Genomic DNA, 22222 nt, shown 5'->3' on the forward strand with positions numbered 1-22222 from the left:
GCAATCAACTCGGAATTACCACCAACGTCACAATACACAGCGGTGCTCACCACTGTTATGTGTTGTGAACACAGTCATCACTGACAGCGCACTCCCGCCGGGTGGCTGAGCCGGAGGGGGCTCTGTTTACATTTACAACCCCGCCTACGTGACAGCAGTGTGTTAACCAATGGGAGCGCAGACAGCTCCCCCACACACTGACTACGTAGGATTGGTTTACCTGAGTTTGGCGCACTTTTTTGCCTTTTAATAGACACCTAGTGAGGAGGTACATTAGCCCCTGAGGAAAACCACCAGCGAGAGTTTGAAACGGCCGTCGGGCCGCTGTTTGTGTCACTTTCCTTTTGCTGATAGACTGAATAAATCACACTCTGGTAAAACATGAGTACTTAGTATGCTGTTTTGCTTTCTAGATCTCTCTCTCTCTCTCTCTCTCTCTCTCTCTCTCTCTCTCATATATATCTCTCTCTCTCTCATATATATATAATATAGCAACATGATGGTTTGGCACACTCCAAAAGCAATTGAATACCTACAACCAGTGCTCTTATGTATCACACATCCTCACCAAGATGCGGCACTCGTGGCTTGTAATAAATTATCAACACATAGGTTTCTATTTGCAACGTTTCAATCGACTTGCGACAGTCGTCAGGCTCTATAACTAAATACATACCTTTATAGCCACCACCACATGTGTAATCCCGCTCCCCGTTACGGGACCTCTCACGCGTGGTGGTGGCTATAAAGGTATGTAATTTATTTGTATTTGGTTATAGAGCCTGACGACTGTCGCAAGTCGACTGAAACGTTGCAAATCAAAACCTAATGGTTGCTGATTTATTACAAGCCACGAGTGCCGCATCTTGGTGTGGATATATATATATATCACACAACATCAACAAGGCAGCAGTACGTGCAATGTTTCAATGCCTTTTAACTTCACGGCATTTTCATTGTGAAATTAAAAGACATTGAAACGTTGTACGAACTGCTGCCTTCTTAAAGTTGTGATTATTGGAGTGCCGCACCTCATGTCGATTATCCACTTTATTTATGTGAGGGCACCCAACATATGATTATTGCATGTGGCTGTGCCAGGTCCCGCTGCTGTGTGTGTGTGTGTGTGTGTGTGTGTGTGTGTGTGTGTGTGTGTTAGACATACATGTGTGTTTTATTTATATATATATATATATATATATATATATATATATATATATATATATAGGTGTGGGTCATCAAATCGACAGTGTCTAGGTCGACAATGTTTAGGTCGACCACTATAGGTCGACAGTCACTAGGTCGACATGGATGGAAGGTCGACAGGGTTTCTAGGTCGACATGTGCTAGGTCGACAGGTCTAAAGGTCGACATGAGGATTTTTTTTTTGGGTGTCGTTTTCTTCGTAGAGTGACCGGGATCCCAAATTAGTGCACCGCGTCCCCTCGCATGGCTCGCTTCGCTCGCCATGCTTCGGGCATGGTGCCTTCGCTCCACTACCGCTTCGCTCGGCACACTTTACCGTTCCAATCGTAGTCCACGTGGATCGTTAAGTATGAAAAAATTCAAAAAAAGAAAAAAAATTTGAAAAACTCATGTCGACCTTTAGACCTGTCGACCTAGCACATGTCGACCTAGAAACCCTGTCGACCTTCCATCCATGTCGACCCAGTGACTGTCGACCTATAGAGGTCGACCTAAACATTGTCGACCTAGACACTGTCGATCTTCAGACCGGATCCTATATATATATATATATATATATATATATATATATATATATATATATATATATATAACCAGAATAGATGCTGCGGCACTCGGAGTCGTTTGTATATCACCGGTCTATTCAAAAAAGTCACATACTGTAATCCAGCGTTTCGGGGTGTCTAACCCCTTTGTGAAGGGGTTGGCAAAGGGGTTAGACTCCCCGAAACGTTGGATTACAGTATGTGACTTTTTTGAATAAACCTTTGATATACAAACGACTCCGAGTGCCGCAGCATCTATTCTGGTTTACTGTCTTTTCAACTGAGGGCATCGGGGCACTTTATTTCCTGAAGCAGAGTGCAGGGCTGAATAGTTATATTTTGGAGAAACACCCCCCCCCCCCCCCCCCTGTAAAAATGCTGCTTTTGCCCCTGTTAAAGAAGATGTTCTGCCCCTTTAATATATGAAATCCACAAAAATAAATTCTGAAGTTATGAACTGTCTTATTTAAACAGCAGATGAGACACATTGGTGAAAAGGGAACTTTTGTTAGTGCAGATATGCGGTTATAGAACCGGCGCTTGTGGTTTGTGGTGAAAGGATAATGGTTGGGCACAAAAACAGTTTTGTGCCCTCCAGCAGTAATTACTTTGGCACTTCAAGATATTGGTAGTAGATAATTAGCAGTGCATAACGCTGGTTTGTGTGTTCATATAAAGAAAATATTTAATGTTGGTGTTCCACTTCAGGAGAAAAGATGGGTCTGGGGCACAAATACTGAATTTTTTTTTTTTTTTTTAATAGAGAACGACATCCTGTAGTACGCACGGTAGCAGGTTTTTGCAGCCGTGCGATAGTCGCCGTCTATGGGGGAGTGTATCTGTGCAAGTGTGCGATCGCTTGTGCAGGGGATCTGTGCAAAAAGTTTTTGTGCAGTTTCTGAGTAGCTCTGAACTTAGGGAAAAGGGCCCTAATTTGCACACCTTAATTAGGTAGTGAGGTGCTACTCTGCTTGAGACTTAGTAAAGTGTACAGAGGGAAAAGGTAGCAGGTGCACTATCTCACACTAGCTCAACCTGTAGTAACCAGAGGCACTTAGCATATTCCTGGCCAGGGCTATGAGCTTACCCACCGCATCAAGGTAGCCTCTCATTGGGTAAGTCCCTAACACTAACTATAGGGGTTCAGGTCCGGGGGGCAGGACACCCCAGAGCCACCCAGCCAGATAACCCCAGGGCATCGCAGGAGTGACAAAAATATAGGGTTAAAGAGGTAGGAGCAGCTGCTGCTGCATGTGTGAATAATGCCTTTTCCCTCTGTACACTTTACTAAGTCTCAAGCAGAGTAGCACCTCACTACCTAATTAAGGTGTGCAAATTAGGGCCCTTTTCCCTCTGTAACTGATGTATTCATACATTTTTGAAGGTAGGAGACACCTTCACCCTAATTTAGCACCCTGCCCCACCCACCCCTCTGATTTTAAATAGTCCAACACTCTAGCCTTTACATTTGGAATGAGCACACTGAGGTAAGACTCCTACATTTTGTTTAATATGGCAGTCCATAATGGGGGGAATTCTCTGGGGTGCGGGGCTCCCTGTGCCTGCCGTGGCTGGGTGTCCCTGGGGCATCGCAATTTAACACTTTCATCACTCCATGGCACTTATAGTTTGTTTTATATATATATGTAACACCTTCACATAATTTTCTTTTACTCCTCACATTATTCACACATGCAGCAGCAGCTGCTCCTACCTCTTTAACCCTATATTTTTGTCACTCCTGCGATGCCCTGGGGTTATCTGGCTGGGTGGCTCTGGGGTGTCCTGCCCCCCGGACCTGAACCCCTATAGTTAGTGTTAGGGACTTACCCAATGAGAGGCTACCTTGATGCGGTGGGTAAGCTCATAGCCCCGGCCAGGAATATGCTAAGTGCCTCTGGTTACTACAGGTTGAGCTAGTGTGAGATAGTGCACCTGCTACCTTTTCCCTCTGTATACTAGCTCTGAACTTACTCAGCCATTGCGATCACTTCAGCCTGTCAGGTCCCGGAATTGACGTCAGACACCTGCCCTGCAAACGCCTGGACCCGCCTGCGGCACTCCCAGAAATGGTCAGTTGCCACCCAGAAACGCCTTCTTGCTGTCAATCACCTTGTGATCGCTGCTGCGATCGCTTTCTTCGTTAGGTCCCACGTTGCTCGGCATTTCCCATCGCCGGGCAGTGACGCGCCTGCGCATTGCGGTCACAGCGCATGTGCAGTTCAGACCTGATCACACCGCTGCGAAAAACTGCAGCGTGCTATCGGGTCGGAATGACCCCTTATGTCCAGTGCATAAACCACTCTCGTTCAGCTGTGTGCCTGAAGTTGCAGAGCAATATGGCTTCTTTTTCCAGACAGGCACTGGAGGATAGCTATAGATGCTTCTCAAAGTGCATCAAGCTCCTAAACATAAGCATTTCTGTCAGGAGCACATCAGGCATAGACAATGGGGATCATTCAGACCTGATCGCACGCTGATGTTTTTCGCGATCAGGTCTGAAGCGCGCCTGCAATGCGCAGGCGCGTCACTCCCTGGTGACGGCCGTCACCAGGGAGCAACGGATCTAACAAAGAAAGCGATCGCCCCGGCGATCGCTAGAAGATTGACAGGAAGAGGTCGTTCGTGGGCGTCAACTGACCATTTTCAGGGAGTGTCCATGCGAACGCAGGCGTGCCCGGCCGTTTCCAGGGAGGGATCCTGACATCAGCTACGTCCTGGTTCATCGTAGCGGGTGAGTAAGTCCTGAGCTGTGCAGAGACTTGTGCAGCTCTCTGCACAAGCTTTTGCAGCCCTGCACAGCGAATCCCCCCTCCCCTGTGGGCGGCGATTACCTGGTCGCAGCAGTGCAAAAAATAGCCTGCTAGCGACCAGGTCTGAGTTAGGCCCCATGTGTATGCTTACACCACACAGTAGTGTAGAGATGTGGCTTGACAATGTTGGTAGGAAATGTAGTCACGTTGCTTTATTTGTACACCATATAATGATGACGTTTCATATACGCATGAGAAAATAGTGTCGTGACAGTGTAACTGTTATACATGCATTTTCCATATAAAATGTAATTACTGTACATACATATTAGATAAAATACAATCCTCTATTCACTGGCGTATTTATAGTAGGTGCAGTATGTGCGGTGCACACGGATCCCCGGGGTCCAGGGGGGCCCCTCATGGTACACCTTGCATCCAGTATATTCAATACTTACCCTCCGGAATCCTGCGGCGCAGCAGCAGCGGTGCTGAAGTCACTGGGAGAATCACATGCGCAGTAGAGAATCACTGGGAAAATGGCTGCGCGGAGAACTGCGCATGCGCTCTAGACTCTAGATTGGAAATAACAAATAGATTATACACTTACTGTAGATAACTGTGACATGTAGCTGCAGAAATAATGTATTAAATACTATCCCATTTTAACATACCTCCCAACCATCCCAATTTCAGAGGGACAGTCTGCTTTTCGGGCACTATGCCACCCGCGGGCCCTGCGGGAGGGGTAATGGCCCTCATTCCGATTTGTTCGCTCGCTAGCTGATTTTAGCAGCATTGCACTCGCTAGGCCGCCGCCCTCTTTGAGTGTATCTTATCTTAACAGAATAGCGAACGAAAGATTAGCAGAACTGCTAATAGATAATTCTTTGCAGTTTCTGAGTAGCTCCAGACCTACTCACAGATTGCGATCAGCTCCGTTTAGTTCCTGGTTTGACGTCACAATCACGCCCTGCATTCGGCCAGCCACTCCCCCGTTTCTACAGACACTCCCGCATTTTTCTCTGACACGCCTGCGTTTTTTAGCACACTCCCGGAAAACGCTCAGTTACCACCCAGAAACTAGAGATGAGCGCCGGAAATTTTTCGGGTTTTGTGTTTTGGTTTTGGGTTCGGTTCCGCGGCCGTGTTTTGGGTTCGACCGCGTTTTGGCAAAACCTCACCGAATTTTTTTTGTCGGATTCGGGTGTGTTTTGGATTCGGGTGTTTTTTTTTCAAAAAACCCTAAAAAACAGCTTAAATCGTAGAATTTGGGGGTCATTTTGATCCCAAAGTATTATTAACCTCAAAAACCATAATTTCCACTCATTTTCAGTCTATTCTGAATACCTCACACCTCACAATATTATTTTTAGTCCTAAAATTTGCACCGAGGTCGCTGTGTGAGTAAGATAAGCGACCCTAGTGGCCGACACAAACACCGGGCCCATCTAGGAGTGGCACTGCAGTGTCACGCAGGATGTCCCTTCCAAAAAACCCTCCCCAAACAGCACATGACGCAAAGAAAAAAAGAGGCGCAATGAGGTAGCTGTGTGAGTAAGATAAGCGACCCTAGTGGCCGACACAAACACCGGGCCCATCTAGGAGTGGCACTGCAGTGTCACGCAGGATGTCCCTTCCAAAAAACCCTCCCCAAACAGCACATGACGCAAAGAAAAAAAGAGGCGCAATGAGGTAGCTGACTGTGTGAGTAAGATAAGCGACCCTAGTGGCCGACACAAACACCGGGCCCATCTAGGAGTGGCACTGCAGTGTCACGCAGGATGTCCCTTCCAAAAAACCCTCCCCAAACAGCACATGACGCAAAGAAAAATAAAAGAAAAAAGAGGTGCAAGATGGAATTGTCCTTGGGCCCTCCCACCCACCCTTATGTTGTATAAACAAAACAGGACATGCACACTTTAACCAACCCATCATTTCAGTGACAGGGTCTGCCACACGACTGTGACTGATATGACGGGTTGGTTTGGACCCCCCCCAAAAAAGAAGCAATTAATCTCTCCTTGCACAAACTGGCTCTACAGAGGCAAGATGTCCACCTCATCATCATCCTCCGATATATCACCGTGTACATCCCCCTCCTCACAGATTATCAATTCGTCCCCACTGGAATCCACCATCTCAGCTCCCTGTGTACTTTGTGGAGGCAATTGCTGCTGGTCAATGTCTCCGCGGAGGAATTGATTATAATTCATTTTAATGAACATCATCTTCTCCACATTTTCTGGATGTAACCTCGTACGCCGATTGCTGACAAGGTGAGCGGCGGCACTAAACACTCTTTCGGAGTACACACTTGTGGGAGGGCAACTTAGGTAGAATAAAGCCAGTTTGTGCAAGGGCCTCCAAATTGCCTCTTTTTCCTGCCAGTATAAGTACGGACTGTGTGACGTGCCTACTTGGATGCGGTCACTCATATAATCCTCCACCATTCTTTCAATGGGGAGAGAATCATATGCAGTGCCAGTAGACGACATGTCCGTATCCGTAATCGTTGTCAGGTCCTTCAGTCCGGACCAGATGTCAGCATCAGCAGTCGCTCCAGACTGCCCTGCATCACCGCCAGCGGGTGGGCTCGGAATTCTGAGCCTTTTCCTCGCACCCCCAGTTGCGGGAGAATGTGAAGGAGGAGATGTTGACAGGTCGCGTTCCGCTTGACTTGACAATTTTCTCACCAGCAGGTCTTTCAACCCCAGCAGACTTGTGTCTGCCGGAAAGAGAGATCCAAGGTAGGCTTTAAATCTAGGATCGAGCACGGTGGCCAAAATGTAGTGCTCTGATTTCAACAGATTGACCACCCGTGAATCCTTGTTAAGCGAATTAAGGGCTCCATCCACAAGTCCCACATGCCTAGCGGAATCGCTCCGTGTTAGCTCCTCCTTCAATGTCTCCAGCTTCTTCTGCAAAAGCCTGATGAGGGGAATGACCTGACTCAGGCTGGCAGTGTCTGAACTGACTTCACGTGTGGCAAGTTCAAAGGGCATCAGAACCTTGCACAACGTTGAAATCATTCTCCACTGCGCTTGAGACAGGTGCATTCCACCTCCTATATCGTGCTCAATTGTATAGGCTTGAATGGCCTTTTGCTGCTCCTCCAACCTCTGAAGCATATAGAGGGTTGAATTCCACCTCGTTACCACTTCTTGCTTCAGATGATGGCAGGGCAGGTTCAGTAGTTTTTGGTGGTGCTCCAGTCTTCTGTACGTGGTGCCTGTACGCCGAAAGTGTCCCGCAATTCTTCTGGCCACCGACAGCATCTCTTGCACGCCCCTGTCGTTTTTTAAAAAATTCTGCACCACCAAATTCAAGGTATGTGCAAAACATGGGACGTGCTGGAATTTGCCCATATTTAATGCACACACAATATTGCTGGCGTTGTCCGATGCCACAAATCCACAGGAGAGTCCAATTGGGGTAAGCCATTCCGCGATGATCTTCCTCAGTTGCCGTAAGAGGTTTTCAGCTGTGTGCGTATTCTGGAAAGCGGTGATACAAAGCGTAGCCTGCCTAGGAAAGAGTTGGCGTTTGCGAGATGCTGCTACTGGTGCCGCCGCTGCTGTTCTTGCGGCGGGAGTCCATACATCTACCCAGTGGGCTGTCACAGTCATATAGTCCTGACCCTGCCCTGCTCCACTTGTCCACATGTCCGTGGTTAAGTGGACATTGGGTACAACTGCATTTTTTAGGACACTGGTGAGTCTTTTTCTGACGTCCGTGTACATTCTCGGTATCGCCTGCCTAGAGAAGTGGAACCTAGATGGTATTTGGTAACGGGGGCACACTGCCTCAATAAATTGTCTAGTTCCCTGTGAACTAACGGCGGATACCGGACGCACGTCTAACACCAACATAGTTGTCAAGGCCTCAGTTATCCGCTTTGCAGCAGGATGACTGCTGTGATATTTCATCTTCCTCGCAAAGGACTGTTGAACAGTCAATTGCTTACTGGAAGTAGTACAAGTGGGCTTACGACTTCCCCTCTGGGATGACCATCGACTCCCAGCAGCAACAACAGCAGCGCCAGCAACAGTAGGCGTTACACGCAAGGATGCATCGGAGGAATCCCAGGCAGGAGAGGAATCATCAGAATTGCCAGTGACATGGCCTGCAGGACTATTGGCATTCCTGGGGAAGGAGGAAATTGACACTGAGGGAGTTGGTGGGGTGGTTTGCGTGAGCTTGGTTACAAGAGGAAGGGATTTACTGGTCAGTGGACTGCTTCCGCTGTCGGCCAAAGTTTTTGAACTTGTCACTGACTTATTATGAATGCGCTGCAGGTGACGTATAAGGGAGGATGTTCCGAGGTGGTTAACGTCCTTACCCCTACTTATTACAGCTTGACAAAGGGAACACACGGCTTGACAAATGTTGTCCGCATTTCTGGTGAAATACTTCCACACCGAAGAGCTGATTTTTTTGGTATTTTCACCAGGCATGTCAACGGCCATATTCCTCCCACGGACAACAGGTGTCTCCCCGTGTGCCTGACTTAAACAAACCACCTCACCATCAGAATCCTCCTTGTCAATTTCCTCCCCAGCGCCAGCAACACCCATATCCTCCTCATCCTGGTGTACTTCAACACTGACATCTTCAATCTGACTATCAGGAACTGGACTGCGGGTGCTCCTTCCAGCACTTGCAGGGGGCGTGCAAATGGTGGAAGGCGCATGCTCTTCACGTCCAGTGTTGGGAAGGTCAGGCATCGCAACCGACACAATTGGACTCTCCTTGTGGATTTGGGATTTCGAAGAACGCACAGTTCTTTGCTGTGCTTTTTCCAGCTTGAGTCTTTTCATTTTTCTAGCGAGAGGCTGAGTGCTTCCATCCTCATGTGAAGCTGAACCACTAGCCATGAACATAGGCCAGGGCCTCAGCCGTTCCTTGCCACTCCGTGTGGTAAATGGCATATTGGCAAGTTTACGCTTCTCCTCCGACAATTTTATTTTAGGTTTTGGAGTCCTTTTTTTACTGATATTTGGTGTTTTGGATTTGACATGCTCTGTACTATGACATTGGGCATCGGCCTTGGCAGACGACGTTGCTGGCATTTCATCGTCTCGGCCGTGACTAGTGGCAGCAGCTTCAGCACGAGGTGGAAGTGGATCTTGATCTTTCCCTAATTTTGGAACCTCAACATTTTTGTTCTCCATATTTTAATAGGCACAACTAAAAGGCACCTCAGGTAAACAATGGAGATGGATGGATACTAGTATACAATTATGGATGGACTGCCGAGTGCCGACACAGAGGTAGCTACAGCCGTGGACTACCGTACTGTACTGTGTCTGCTGCTAATATAGACTGGATGATAATGAGATGTAGTATGTATAAAGAAGAAAAAAAAAACCACGGGTAGGTGGTATACAATTATGGATGGACTGCCGAGTGCCGACACAGAGGTAGCTACAGCCGTGGACTACCGTACTGTACTGTGTCTGCTGCTAATATAGACTGGTTGATAATGAGATGTAGTATGTATGTATAAAGAAGAAAGAAAAAAAAACCACGGGTAGGTGGTATACAATTATGGACGGACTGCCGAGTGCCGACACAGAGGTAGCTACAGCCGTGGACTACCGTACTGTACTGTGTCTGCTGCTAATATAGACTGGATGATAATGAGATGTAGTATGTATAAAGAAGAAAAAAAAAACCACGGGTAGGTGGTATACAATTATGGATCGAGTGCCGACACAGAGGTAGCTACAGCCGTGGACTACCGTACTGTACTGTGTCTGCTGCTAATATAGACTGGATGATAATGAGATGTAGTATGTATAAAGAAGAAAGAAAAAAAAAACCACGGGTAGGTGGTATACAATTATGGATGGACTGCCGAGTGCCGACACAGAGGTAGCTACAGCCGTGAACTACCGTACTGTGTCTGCTGCGACTGGATGATAAATAATGATATAAAAAATATATATATATCACTACTGCAGCCGGACAGGTATATATTATATAATGACGGACCTGCTGGACACTGTCTGTCAGCAGAATGAGTTTTTTATAGAATAAAAAAACACCACACAAGTCACACGACGAGTGTTTAGCTTTTTCAGGCAATCACAATATAGTATACTATACTGGTGGTCAGTGTGGTCAGGTCACTGGTCAGTCACACTGGCAGTGGCACTCCTGCAGCAAAAGTGTGCACTGTTTAATTTTAATAATATGTACTCCTGGCTCCTGCTATAACCTATAACTGCTCCCCAGTCTCCCCCACAATTAAGCTGTGTGAGCACAGTCAGATATTATACATAGATGATGCAGCACACTGGGCTGAGCACAGATATGGTATGTGACTGAGTCACTGTGTATCGTTTTTTTTCAGGCAGAGAACGGATTATATTAAATAAAACTGCACTGGTGGTCACTGGTCAGTGGTCAGTCACTAGTAAACTCTGCACTCTCTAGTACTCCTAAGCTCCAGTAAATCAAGTGTCTCTGTCTCAATCTCACTCTCTCTCTTCTAATCTAAATGGAGAGGACGCCAGCCACGTCCTCTCCCTATCAATCTCAATGCACGTGTGAAAATGGCGGCGACGCGCGGCTCCTTATATAGAATCCGAGTCTCGCGATAGAATCCGAGCCTCGCGAGAATCCGACAGCGTCATGATGACGTTCGGGCGCGCTCGGGTTAACCGAGCAAGGCGGGAAGATCCGAGTCGCTCGGATCCGTGTAAAAAAAGCTGAAGTTCGGGCGGGTTCGGATTCCGAGGAACCGAACACGCTCATCTCTACCAGAAACGCCTCTCTCCTGTCAATCACTCACTGATCAGCAGAGCGACTGAATAGCGCCGCAGGATCCACAGCAAATCTACTAAGTTTTTAGTTAAATAACTAAGCGCATGCGCCCTGCGTGCCTTGCGCATGTGCATTTTGCAACAAATCGCAGCATAGCGAAAATCGGCAACGAGTTAACAACTCTGAATGACCACCAATGTTAGGAGAGCCACAAGAATGGGAGACAAATTATCGCACATTATAACAAGGCAGGGAAATCCATAACCATATCATAATGAGCCACGTATATTGTAACTAAGCTCAGGGTTGGACTGGCCCACAGGGGTACAGGGAAAACCCCCGGTGGACCCACTGCCTTGGCCCCCATTTCCTCCTCAAAGGATCAGGTTCCAGACTGCACTTAAATTACACTTTATACATATGTTACCTTATATTGCACAGAACTATAGTGTATTTTCTGAAGTGCATTGGTGTTATTAATCTGGTACATTGCATGCATTATCAGTATCCGTATTTATTATAATATACTTGTTAAGGGGCCCAGACCATTCTCTCATACCTCCCAACTGTCCCGATTTTGGCGGGACAGTCCCGTTTTTCACGGTCTGTCCCGCTGTCCCGCGGGTGGGGGGGCAGTTGGGATATTCCCCCTGTCACTCGCTGCTCTGAGGAGAGCAGCGGTGAATAGATGCTGTGCGCATGCGCACAGCGTCTATTCACGGCAGGAAGGGACAGGGGGCATGGCCAGCAGCTCTCACAGCGCGGTCCATGCCCCATTATGATGAAAATGGGGGCGTGGCTTGCGATCGTGGCACTTTCCGCGAGGCCATGCCCCCTTTTCATTAGGCCACACCCCCTAAAAAAATCGGGCACGCACCTGCGACGCGCGTTGGTGTCCCTCCACCGCTGTTATGATCATTGTTGGGAGGTATGCTCTCTACTGGTTATCCAAACCTCTGTGTAGACTGGCCACACCCCCTACACATGGGCCTCTAACACTGCATTCCCCCGGAGGGCCCTACATTCCCCAGTCTGACACCGACTAAGCCTGAGGCGGTGTTGGACAAAAATAAATGCTTCTATACTGTGTATATCTGCTGTATGCAGTGTAATGTCTGTATGTACAGGGCTTATACAGTGGAAAAACATGCACAATATGCGCCACAAGAAAAGTTAATTTACTCCAGTATGTTTATGATGTATCCCTTATGTTTCTATTCCGAGTGCATATGGCAAAGTGAGAGGACTGCACTCCCGAATTAATACAACACCTAATAATAACACAACCCTTGCATGTGCCGCAGAACGTATGGGAGCATAGAAGATGGAGGGGCGTGACCTCTGGGAGAGGGGACCTCATGGTTCTCCCCTATTTCCGTCACTCTGGGGGCTTGTCCAGCACTCCCCGAGCAGCTGTACTGCTCACAGGGACCTCACTACTGCTTTGTTTAGATACACACCCATCTATTTCCCGGTGCCAAATTAAAACTTGCAATGCTGGCACTACTGGATGTGGCCATAATGCTCCAGCCAGGCATTGCGCTGAATTGAATTGGCCCCAATACCCCTTAGTGGGCATGATTAACCTGTGGATTCCAACATATTTCATATTGTAATACACCTCTTCTTATGTAACATGATAAAAACTGGATCCATGCAGAAATTTACAAAAAAAAGTTTGTGATTCCTTTTAATTAATAGTAAAACATATTTCATACAACAAGCCCTTTGCAAGTCTTTACTGTTTTTAACGTCATATAACCATTCTTTGATACAGGCTGAGAATTACAGGTGCCTAGTACAGGGCTGCGAAGGCAGTCATACCGCCGCCATTTTCCCAGCATCTTTTTGGCCCAGTCTTGCTGTAAGAACAGCTTGGATAATCGTGACATGAACAGTAGGAATAGGCCACCTGACCAATTACCACCCTCCTTGATCATTATTCTTATAAACAGTAATTCAACTTTTCCTCTAAAACAGGCCCAGGCAGGTACTCTCCACCTTCTCTGTGCCCTTGCCCTTCACAGAAACCATCATCTTAACATAATTTCCAAAGGCACTTTTCTGCTTAACAGGTGCTTCAAAACATGTTATACACTATATATTGTCTAAGGGGCCTATATGACCCCCGATGACTATGAGTTATGGCGGTGGATACATAATTACCAGAGCACAATTCAGTAATGCTTTGGTGCAAGGACAGCTGGTCCAAAAACCAATTGTCCCTGCAAAACCCTAACACTTCTACTTAAGCAGTGTTACTTACCGGACTGTGCTGGCCTTCTCCACATGCGTGACCCGACGCATGCACATGGCTAAAGGACACGCTATGCTGCTGCGGCAGAGTGATCTGTCCCGCTTCCTCTTTGCAGCTCCCAAAATCCTTTTCTAGTGAAGCAGCAGGGCATCGGGAATCAGCGCCATCTGAAAATGGCATTGATTCTTGGAAGCAAACTTTGGAAACCTTCAGTTTTCAGAGTTTGCTAAATATTAGGTGGTCCCTACTCATGAATGGGCCCATTACATAAATCATGTGGAAACTAGTTTTTCTGTATGTGTCTATTAGTGATTATGAATAGGCCTCTACATGAGCCCAGGTCATCTACAATTTACATCTTGACATATTCAGTGAAATTGTAATTTCTTTAGTTTTAAATACTCCTTTCTGATCACTATTATGTTGAAAGCATAGAGGATAAGAATAGTTACCGAGAATTGTATCCAGTATGCAGAATAATATATATTGTACAATGAAATTCTTAATTACCAAAATTAATATATAATTTATTTATAATGATTAGTGTGAACTACTTCTTATGTTGCATAACAGCGTTACTCATAAATTGAGTATTTCATCTGTTGCACCATTCTAATACAGCAGTCTGCATTGTAAACGAATGACGGGTCAAGTTATGCAAAGCATGTGACCTTATGGTACATAATTCAGAAATAAAAGAAAGGAGGTCAAACTGCTCTGCTGAGAAGGCAGAAGGACAACAAGGGAAAATTATACTGTTATTAGGCTAAAGGTTAGTATACTAACTGATGAGAGCGTGGATGATTTTTTAATAAAGAAAATAACTGAAGGTGTCTATAGATTATATATTGTAAATTCTTGCAATTGTTTTCTTTTCTTTTCTCTGGATCAACACTAATACAATTTGTAAAAGATTTAGGGGTACATTTACTAATCAGTGATAAGAGTGGAGAAGTGAGCCAGTGGAGAAGTGCCCATGGCCACCAGTCAGTACTGAAGTAACATCTATAATTTGCATACTATAAAATGATACAGAGCTGCTGATTGGTTGATGGGGAAATTTCTCCACTGGCTTACTTCTCCGCTCTTATCACTGCTTAGTAAATGTCCCCCTTAATTCCCACCTTCCAATGTGTGCAGCAATACAATCAGCTAGGCTTGCATTATGATGTGGCCACATTCTAATCTTGCCACAGCCACACGTAGTAATTCACAATTTACTATTGGTGGGAGGTATGCTAACTTAAATAATTTCTTTTTTTGTGACAATAAATATGTAACTATATTTCCAAACTTGTTGACTAATAAATGTACGTTACGTAGACACAGTAGAAGCAGCCTAAGAAATCATTAGAGGACGTCAGTGCCTCCCGAGTGCTTCGGATATTGGGCCTACTGTAATTCAGACCTGATCGTGGGTGTGGATTATTGCATCGACAGGTTCTAGGTCGACAGTGTTTCAGTCGACCACTATAGGTCGACAGCGTTGGAAAGTCAACAGGGGTTCTAGGTCGACATGGTCTAGGTCAACAGTTCAAAAGGTCGACAGGAGGTTGTTGTTGTTTTTTTTTTAATGTAATTTTCTCCGTACAGTGACCGGGAAGTCCAATTAGTGCACCGTGTCCCCTTGCATAACGAGCAAAGCTCACTCCGCTACCGCTTCGCTCGGCACAGATTACCGTTCCAATCGTTGTCCACGTGGATCGTTAAGTATGAAAAAGTTCAAAAAAATATTTATTTATTTTTAAAAGTCATGTCGACCTTTTGACCTACAACATGTCGACCTAGTGACTGTCGACCATTAGTGGTCGACCTAAACATTGTCGACCTAGACAGTGTCGATCTTCAGACCGGATCCCCCTGATCGTAGCAGCAAATGTGTTAACAAATGGGCAAAACCATGTGCACTGCAGGGGGGGGGGGGGGAGCAGTTATAACGTGAGTTAGATTTGGGTGGGTTATTTTGTTTCTGTGCAGGGTAAATACTGGCTGCTTTATTTTTACACTGCAATTTAGATTTCAGTTTGAGCACACCCCACCCAAATCTAACTCTCTTTGCACGTTATATCTGCCCCCCCCCCCCCCACCTACAGTACACATGGTTTTGCCCAACTGCTAACAAATTTAGTGCTGCAATCAACTCTGAATTAGGCCCATTGGTCGTAGCCCACAACCTTCCTGTGTACACTGTAAGCAGTTGGCGCATAAGTATGATTCGCACTGCACATGTGCTACGAAGGACTTGCAACAGTGGTCGCAGAGAAGATTTATTTGCAAAATGATTGACAGTCAGGCACCATTTGGGAGCAGTTATGGAGAGTGGCAAAAATGCAGGTGTGACGTTTTCGGGGCATCTCTCAGCCAGAGACTGCTACATACTTGCCTACCCTCCCGGAATGGCCGGGAGGCTCACGAAAATCGGGTGACCCTCCCGGCCCCCCGGAAAGGTGGGCAAGCCTCCCGCTTTCCCCCTCTGCCGCCCGCAGCAGAGAACAAGTGGGCGGCCCGAGGGGGTCCGATGACTCGATTCGCGCTGAATTGCGTCATCGTAGCTCCGCCCCCCGCTATGCAGCGCCTCGTTTCTCGGCACAGCACAGCGGGGGTTGGAGTCACGATGACTCGACCCTGATGAAACGCCCCTGGACCGCCCATCCTGCTGCCGGCCACCCCTCCGTACCGCCCGTCCTGCTGCCGGCCACGCCCCCATACACCTACAACGCTGCCTCCTCCCGCAGGAGGAGGCAGCAAAGTAGGTAAGTATGGACTGCTATCCCATACAAAGGTACAGTGGCTCTGGCATCTTACTTCCTGTGGCTATGCTGTGTGACAATAGGGTTACTCTGAGGGCAACAAACTAACCAATGCTGCCCAATGACTATACGCGATTGTTTGATAAGTAGAAACGGGAGCAAGAAAGCGAGAGCACTGATTTCAGTAAACGTACCCCCTGGGAGATTTTTGAGGGAGGGGCCAAGGAGGAACATGCAGTGAATCCTGTCTCCCTCTGCTGTACACTGACACAATTTGTTGCATTGGAGGGGCGGGACCTCTATGGCGCAGTTCATTGCAAAATGTGTCCTCAAATCTATGGCTTGCCCACTTGGTAAGAGTGGGAGTCTAATCTACTCTCTCTGGAGTCCAGGGACACTCCCTGACATATAGGAGTCTCCCAGAGATCCAGGACAGTAGGTGAGTATGATTTAATAGGATAGCTTCAACTTTTTTGCTGTTTAATACCTCTTTCATACCAAAAATGCAGGGAATACGGTCCCGGGATCATGCAGTAACATTCCTGGGTAAGACGTCTTGCATACCGCAGTCAGCAGCCTGGCATATTGATGCGGCGAGGGCGGCGCTAGAGATCACATGATCTCCAAGCGCCGCCTGTACATTGAGAGTGAACGGGAGACGGGGCGCATTGACCCGGCTCCCGTTCACACCGCACAGTGAGACGGGTTGAACACGGGTTCAACCCTGGTCAAGAGCAGGGTTGAAATACCGGGTCAAAGGACCCGGTATTTCAACCCCGGTACCCTTTCATACCGCACATGTACACAGGTTATGCGCGTTCATGTGCCAATAACCCATGTTCAGAGGTGCTGGTGTGAAAGGGGTATAATTTAGAAAGCACTTTCCATTTCCCTTCTGTTAAACAGAACATTTCCTCAATTTTCCCCCAAGAAAAGAATAAGTATCTGATGTACATAGGGGGGTAATTCTGAGTTGATCGCAGCAGGATTTTTTTTTAGCAGTTGGGCAAAACCATGTGCACTGCAGGGGAGGCAGATATAACATGTGCAGAGAGAGTTAGATTTGGGTGTGGTGTGTTCAATCTGCAATCTAAATTACAGTGTAAAAAATAAAGCAGCCAGTATTTACCCTGCACAGAAACAAAATAACCCACCCAAATCTAACTCTCTCTGCACATGTTATATCTGCCTCCCCTGCAGTGCACATGGTTTTGCCAAACTGCTAAAAAAAAATCCTGCTGCGATCAACTTGAAATAACCCCCATAGTCTCTTAAATAAGCTCTCTTCATCTCAATATATACTGTACAATTCCTTTTGTATACTACATGTGAGAGGTCCTCTTTTGGCATGAACGTTGAATGTTTGTGCATTTTTCAGTATTTCCTGCTTACCTGCCACCCACACACAGTGGAGGTAGCCTACACATTGGCATGCATACAGGATGGAGATTTCACAATTGGAAAAACTTGATGAGTTCTTTACATGTTACAGACAAACCCTGAACAAGGGCTGTTCCCGAAAATACTATGAATTGCTCCTTGCCAAGAGTGAAACCATGCTTTGACTCCCAAAAGAATGAATTTGCTTGCATAGTGAACATATAATCTAGTTAAAGGATGTAGACACACCCATACATTCCACTAAAATGTAAAATTTAAAGAGCATTCTTAAGCTGGATTCCAATGCAGTGAGATTCTGTAAATGTTTAATGCTAGACTGTGAGTTTATAGTCTGTTTGGCATACACATATTTGGATTTTATTTCGAGGCTGGAATGTAAAGATGAACTTTACACTGTTTGCATTGACGACTGGCTACTTTATTCACTATGCTAACATGGGATAGTAAAAGTGAATCGGGAACTTTTATTTTTTTCCCCCTTTTTTGATACTGTCCTACAGTTGTACTGCTGTACTGTCTGGATGCATAGAATCAGAGGCTTTGGGGGTTCGGGGGCATGTGCATAAGGGCACCCCTTCTCTGCAGAGGTTACCATATTTCCAGTGATATTTTCCGGAAGATGACATGTGCCACAAAGGCTCTCACCCGAAAGATGGCGCCAGAGGCAGAATACGTAGGGAGTTCCACTGTGAGGCTCAGTGTTAAGTCTGTCCTACACCCATTATAGAAAACCCCAATGAATAGACAGGCATGTCAGATGTTTTCGGTCCGTAAATTTTAAGAGCCCTTTGAGGAAAATGTGACGACAAGGATGACTTTGTAATCGCTGGAATTTCTCCAAAAATACATGCAATCTATCTATCTCTATATCGGGTTGAGTATGTGTCACCGGTGTCCGGGATCCCAGTGGTCAGCATCCTGATGCCGGTATCTCGGCCTCAGAATGCCGGTGGTGGGGGGCGAGCGCAACAAAGCCCCTTGCAGGCTCTCTTCGCTTGCCAAGCTGCTATGCTCACCACAGGTTCTATTCCCACTCTATGGGTGTCATGGACACCCACGAGTGGGAATAATCCATTTTAGTCAGCATGCCGACTGTCGAGATTGTCTGTGTTCGGGATCCCTCTATATTTTTACAACTTTTTTACAGTAGCTTGAATGTGGTGCATAATCCTGCGACTTAATGACTTGGTGCCAATGGTGTATTTTTTGGAATAAGGATCCTAGTGTCAAGATTTAGTACATTGCTAGAAATACATTGAGTAACCTCTTTAATATTAAAATGTATTAGGATTTTACAAGTAGTTTTCACACTGAGCGCTTTTCCCACCTGCCCAGCGATGTCAGCGGGTGTGAACGGCTTTCCATAGCAGGACGCTATGGAAAGCTGTTCACCCTGCCGTTAATCTACTGGTAATACCAGCAGATGAACGGTGGCCGCCGGTGATGAAGCGGGAGCGCGCATCAGCGCTCATTGCCATTGCCAGGGCTTACACACTGGGCGGTTTGAGCTGAAAGCAGCTCAAAACACCAAAAGTGAGCTGCTTTCAGCTCAAAATCGCCCAGTGTGTATTTCCCTTTAGATTTGCTGATGCCAAATGCATTCTTATCTCCATTATTGGATAATAAGCATCAGGCTTATACTCTACTCTGAAGTAAACACAGTGTGGTGTACTGTAAATATCATCAGTGAATCGCTGATTAGCAGCTGAGGGTGAATGGAATCTCAGTGCAGGAACTAACCTACATAGATATGATGACTAGGTTTGGACTGGGAAACTTTACATAAAGGGACATTGACTCATGAACCTACAACAGTGCTTCTCAACTCCAGTCCTCAAATACCACCAACAGGTTATGTTTTGGACAGCATTGTACACAAGATGGTGAGTGAGACTGCATAAACATCAACAGATAAATACCAAACATTAAGGCAGCAGGCTAGGAATTGTATATGAAAGCAACAATCACAGATGGATTAATTAATTAACACAGCAGAGCTGGACACTGGACCAAGGGCTATAAAATTATCCAGCAACCACCAGTTAATTAGCAGGACTTATACACTCGTCCCATTTGCTGGTTACTCACTACTAACACAGAATGTAGAGATAATACAACAAGAGAACACTGGTAGATATATCACAGCACCAGCTCTATAGCCTAGAGGAGAAGGCGCTGAGGAATTGAGGACCTGGCGTTGGTCCCAGACAGATTTACATGTGGGCTGTTGCATCAGTAGGTTATGCCATTAGTTTATACAATATCTTATAGAAAATGTAGGCAAAAGTTAGTAGTTGGAAACAGGGCTGGAAGTTGTCTTGGCAGAAAACTTGGGTAATAGACTGGTGATGTACTATCATCCTAGGCCCCAGCTCTGCAGGTCCCATGTATGCACAGAAGAGGCTTTTACTGTCCACTCCAAAGTGGCCTTGTGGCATATGGGTGAAGAGGTCCTGACATTATCAGACACCTTCTCCTCTGGAGCTGTAGTGGTACCACCACTGCATTTTTGCTAGTTCCAACACTGCTTGAAATACTAGAGTTGGGATAGTAACTATACAGTATACAGAACTTTAGGGAATCACTTTGAGATCCATTTACCTTGTAATAATAGAATGAAATCCACATTCACATAAGGATTCTGATTTATTTATATTTTTAAATCCATATTAGTCAAACAACCAACATTGATACTGATACTCCAGGCTTTGGCATGAATTTTCACACTGTTCTTAACCTTTTAAAGGGCTGGACCCAGAAATAATATTCACTTCTATTGCATTGCAAGTGGTGTTAAAAAACACTGATTGCTCTAATTTAGAAATGCTGTATCTGGCATCATCATCATTACAACTGAGTGAAGGTAACTCATAGGCCATGGGTCTTTAACCTGTGGCACTCTAGCTTCTGTGGAACTGCACATCCCACCATGCACTGCCACAGTTTTGCTAATAAGGTATGCTAACACTTTGGAAGAGCATGCTGGGATATGTAGTTCCACGCAGCTGGAGGGCTACAGGTTGAAAAGTCAAGTCATAGGCCATCCTTTGTAGATAGGGGTTCAGTATGAAATACCGGCGGCCGGGATGCCGTCCGTCAGTATACAGACAGCGGCATCCCGGCCACCAGTATGCCGGCAGTGGTGCGAAAGCTAGGAAGCCCCTTGTGGGCATGGTGGCTCACCACAGGTTATAGTCTCCCTCTATGGATGTCGTGGAAACCCACAGAGGGAGAATAGCCTGTGGTGCCGGTGTTCCGGAGGCGGCATTTCACGACTAGTCAAGATTCCGGCATCAGCACTGTGACCGTCGTTATCCTGACTAGCGGTATTGTAACTGCTTCCCATAGTTAGTATTGTAGTAGAATAGTAGTATTTTATTTCGATTGTATATAAATTGGGGTGATGTAATAGTGGGCACAGATGAAGAGCCAGTACAAAAATAACAACCAGTTTCAGAGGTATATTTATTTATTTATTTATTTATTTACTTCCTTGCAAGGTTGTTTTTTTTTTCTTTTCTTTAAAACACTCTGGGTTTTTCATCATGCTGTGACGCAGGGCAGGACACCGTGACTTCTTAAAAAAAAATAGTGTTTTTATTCAAAATGTTTAACGCCATCCACATGCCCAGTGCTAATACTTCACATCGTGTGTGTGTGTGTGGTTCTGTGAAAAGTGCTTTTGCACTTTCTATTTGTATTATTATTATTATTATTATTCAGATTTATTTTATTATTTTAAGTCATAAGTAGGACTAATGCTAAACAATAATTTGTTATTTTTATTTTCAATTTCATTTATCTGGATATACTATGTATGTTTTAATATGTTTAATGAAATCTGTCTACATATATTCAGATGGTCTGGAGTTGAAATGCCAGCAGTCAATATACCGACCACGGCATCCCAATGGTTAGAATCCCAGTCAGGTAAGTATGTTAACTTTCCCTTACTGCAGCCTAAACCAACCTCTCCACCGCAGCTTAACCGCATCCCTCCCCGGTGGTGCCGAAAACCTAACCCCCCCCCCCCCTCTGTGCAGCCTAACCATAACCCTCCCCACGCAGCCTAAACCTGACACACACACACCCATTGCTTACCTCTCTGGCGGCCCGGAAAACAGAGGTCCGGTATCCAGGCGGGTTGGATTCCGGCACTGGTATTTCAACTGCCTGGTTCCTGCCCAGATCCAATTCAGATGCATAGTCAAACACAAACAACAAAGAGAAACAAGGACTTTGGTGTTGGGGCATATTCAGATGTAATAGGAATGATGAGCAGTAAAAAAAAATGGTTTTATTGAAAGATGTAAAATAAATCATATCAAAGCCTAATAACTTTGGATTGTCAATGTTAGAAAGCATTAAAACATGATCAAGTTTTCTAATACACAGCAATGTTCCACAGTATTAATAGACAGTAATAAGCAGGATTCCATTTTTGTTATTAAAACTTTCATGCTTAAAAAAATGGTTTAAACCAAAACAACCGGTTTAAAAAACAAAAACAAAAAAGGTTTATTTCTTTTGTTTTTTTTA

General features: G+C 45.7%; 1 protein-coding gene across 1 annotated transcript in view; it reads left to right on the plus strand.

Moving 5' to 3' along the window:
• The window catches only part of CGNL1 (cingulin like 1), a 214923-nt gene that overhangs the window by 24730 nt on the left and 167971 nt on the right, over positions 1-22222 (plus strand). The window lies entirely within an intron of this gene.

Source organism: Pseudophryne corroboree, chromosome 6, assembly GCF_028390025.1.
Source record: "Pseudophryne corroboree isolate aPseCor3 chromosome 6, aPseCor3.hap2, whole genome shotgun sequence".
Classification (NCBI taxonomy): Eukaryota; Metazoa; Chordata; class Amphibia; order Anura; family Myobatrachidae; genus Pseudophryne; species Pseudophryne corroboree.